Consider the following 3818-nt stretch of genomic DNA (forward strand, 5'->3'; position numbering starts at 1 on the left):
AGAAACAAATGCCTAGATCATTTCAATATATGCATGTGGACATAGTCAAGTCAAGTTCTGGCGTAACTAGCAATCATGAGTGAGATAACACACAAGAAAAAAAAGGAAAAATGTATTCCATTCATAATAAGGCTAAAAAATCTCACAAAGGTTAATGACTTATCACAAATGATACACAATTTAACATTTTAATCCAATTTATTTTACCAAGAATGCAAAAATACTATCCAATCTTGCCAGTCCAAACAAACTCTCAATATTTACAACCATAAAATCTGATGAAAAAGCATGCAGTGCAATGTCCATTTTTTATTTATTTTTTTATTAGTTTATTATTATTATTATTATTATTATTATTATTATTATTATTATTATTATTTTGAAATATAACAAATAAAATCCTAAATAATACCCCCACACTTAAATTACACATTGTCCTCAATGAAAGTAACAAGTATAAAATAAGAGTAAGGAAAGGGAGCTCCCTATTTAAACTTTAGTGTAGGTGGGCTTTTCCAAGGAGAGTTCTTCTATGGTAGCATCTTCAAGCACATAGCTCTCATAGAATAGCTTGAGGTGCTGTCCATTTACTTTGAACATTTTCTCGGTGTTTTCACTTTTTATTTCCACTACACCATGAGGAAAAATGTTAGTAACAACAAAAGGGCCAATCCACTTCGATCGAAGTTTCCCAGCCATAATTTTCAAATGGGAGTTGAACAATAAAACTTTTTGGCCAATGGAAAATTTCTTCCTAGAAATCATCTTATCATGAAAGTACTTAGTTTTCTTCTTATAGATGCAAGAGTTCTCGTAAGCTTCAAGTCTAAGCTCTTCAAGTTGTTGCAATTGAAGCTTTCTCTCCAAACCTACTTTCTCCATCTCAAGGTTACAACTTTTGACCGTCCAATAAGCACATTGATCTCTTTTCATTGGGAGGTGGCATGCCTTACCAAACACAAGTCGATAAGGGGACATCCCTATTGGTGTTTTGTAGGTTGTTCTATGAGTCCAAATAGCTTCTTCAAGTCGGTGGCTCGAATCTTTCTTGTTTGGCTGCACCATTTTTTCTAAGATCTGTTTGAGATTTTAGCTTGCCCATTAGTCTGGGGATGATATGGTGTAGAAACTCTGTGCACAACCCTATACTTTTGAAGCAAAGCGTCCATGGTGCGGTTGCAAAAATGAGTGCCTTGATCACTTATGATGACTCAGGGTATTCCAAACCTGCAAAAAATATTTGATTTGATAAAACCTGCAACAACTTTAGAATCATTAGTCATAGTGGGTATTGCTTCCACCCACTTCGAAACATAATCAACAACTAGTAAAATATAGACAAAACCAAAAGATACTGGAAAATGGCCCATAAGGTCAATGCCCCACACATCAAATACTTCACATAAAAGCATAGGTTATTGAGGCATCTCACTCCTACGAGTGATTGCTGTTCTTGCTATTTGGCGATGTTCACAAGTTTTGTAAGTCTCAAAAGCATCTTTAAACAAAGTGGGCCAAAAGAAACCCGAGTCTAAGACTTTTCTTACTTCCGTTGAGGACCAAAATGTCCTCCAGTTTGAGAGGCATGACAAAAATGAAGAATGGATTGAGCCTCATGGTGGGAAACACATCGCCTAATCACTTGGTCTTTTCTTGGTCCTCTGGTGCAATATGGATATGAAAATAACCAGAAAAACCATCAAGAAAACAATAATGTGACTTACCATCCAACCGTTCAAACATCTCATCAATAAATGGTAAAGGAAAATTATCCTTTCTAGTTGACTGGTTTAGTCTCCTGTAATCGATGCATACCCTCTAGCTGTTCTGCACTCGTATGGGGATAAGTTCATTATTTTCATTTTTAACAACTGTGAGTCCAGTTTTCTTAGGGACTACCTGCACCAGACTCACCCATTGACTATCAGAGATGGGGTATATAATGTCTGCTTGCAAGAGCTTGGTCACTTCTTTTTTTACAACATCCAAAATTAATGGGTTAAGTCGCCTTTGGGGCTGCCTGTCTGATTTTACCCCGTCCTTCAGTAGTATCCTATGCATACACATGGATGGGCTAGTACCAAGAATATCAGCCAAGGTCCATCCGATTGCCTTCCTGTGTTTTCTCAAAATCTGCAACAAACTATCTTCCTGTTCATCTTCAAGTTTGACTAAAATAATCACATGTAACTTGCCACTTCCTTCTAAATATGCATATTTAAAATTTTCAGGAAGTGGTTTAAGCTCTATAGTCAGTGGTTGTTCAATGGAAGGTACAACACCAGTGGCCGAAGCTAAGTCTGGAAAATCAATTATGTTAGTAGAAATATCAATATCAGCACAATGATCAATCTGCAAGGCAGCTTCGATCTCAGCACACACAAAGCACAATTGAGTATATGTGCAGAATTCAAAAGTATAAGTATCATCAAAACCAAACAATGAAGTAAAATCAGTAGCAAACATATCGAGGTAAGTGTCATCAACCAAATCAGCAAGCAATTCAATTTGAAAAATAGAATGCTCTTCCATGGGGTGTTTCATAGCATCAAAGATGTTAAATTTTACAATGCTATCACCAAATTCCCTGGATAGAGTTCCAACATGCACATCAATTTTTGTTCTAGCAGTTTTCAAGAATGGTCTGCCTAAGATGATAGGCACCCTGTTGGACTTATTCTCTCCCTCCATGTCCAAAATGTAAAAATCTGTAGGAAATATCAATTCATTAACTCGAACAAGTACATCCTCCACAGGTCCAGTGGGACGAGCATTGCTCATGTTCGCTAATTGAATGGTAACACCTGTACTATGTAAAGGTCCAAGAGCAAGAGAGTTAAAAATAGATGTAGGCATAATATTAATGGAACTTCTAAATCTAACATAGCATTTTCATATTGACTATTGCCTATGGTACATGGAATGGAAAAAGTTTCTGGATCTTTGCATTTATGAGGCATAGGCTGAATGAGAGCTGAAACATTTCGCCTCATGTTTACTCTTTCATTACCTTTTAACCTTCTCTTGTGTGTGCACAAATCTTTTAGAAATTTTGCATATCTTGGAGTCTATTTAATTGCTTTAAGGAGGGGAATGTTCACTTCCACCTTCCTAAATGTATCTAGGATCTTGTTGTCCCTATCTGCCTCGTTCATTTTCTTAGTCTTCACTCTCCTTTGAGGAAAAGGAAGTGGTATATTTTGCTCAACATCAACAGTTTCAAATATCAAAGTATCCTCAACAACCTTGTTATTTTTCACTGCAATTTCAGGTACCTTTTGTATTTCAACAGTTTTCCCATACCTCAATGTAATTGCACTGACATTTGGAGCATTTGGATTTACTACTGACTATGCATGAAATTGGTTTGACCCCTGAGTCTGCAATTGATCGATTGAAGTGGCTAGCTGATCAATCTTTTTTTTCCAAATTTTGAATGGTGGAAACAGGATTGTACATGTTAGATGATATATCATAGTTGGCTTGAGGATTGTATATATTTGCTGCATATGCTTGAGGAGCATCAACAATTGGATCTTCTTGCAATGTAGGACATGAATCTAAAGGATGCTCTAGAGAAGTGCAAATACCACATACCACTGTTTGGATTTTACCTATTACCATTTTTTTTTTACCAAAGATGTAAGCTCGTCAAGTTTTCCTTCTAAATTCTTGTGGGAAGAAGCTTGAATTTCATTCACACCCTTTGTCAACACTGTTGAATTGCTTCTAGTTGTAAACTACTGAGATCAATGGACATGTTCTCAATCAAAGCCCTTGCCGCTTCTGGGGTCTTATCGACAAGTGCTCCCCATTAG

The sequence above is a fragment of the Cicer arietinum genome, chromosome 5, assembly GCF_000331145.2.
Source record: "Cicer arietinum cultivar CDC Frontier isolate Library 1 chromosome 5, Cicar.CDCFrontier_v2.0, whole genome shotgun sequence".
In the NCBI taxonomy this organism is placed as follows: Eukaryota; Viridiplantae; Streptophyta; class Magnoliopsida; order Fabales; family Fabaceae; genus Cicer; species Cicer arietinum.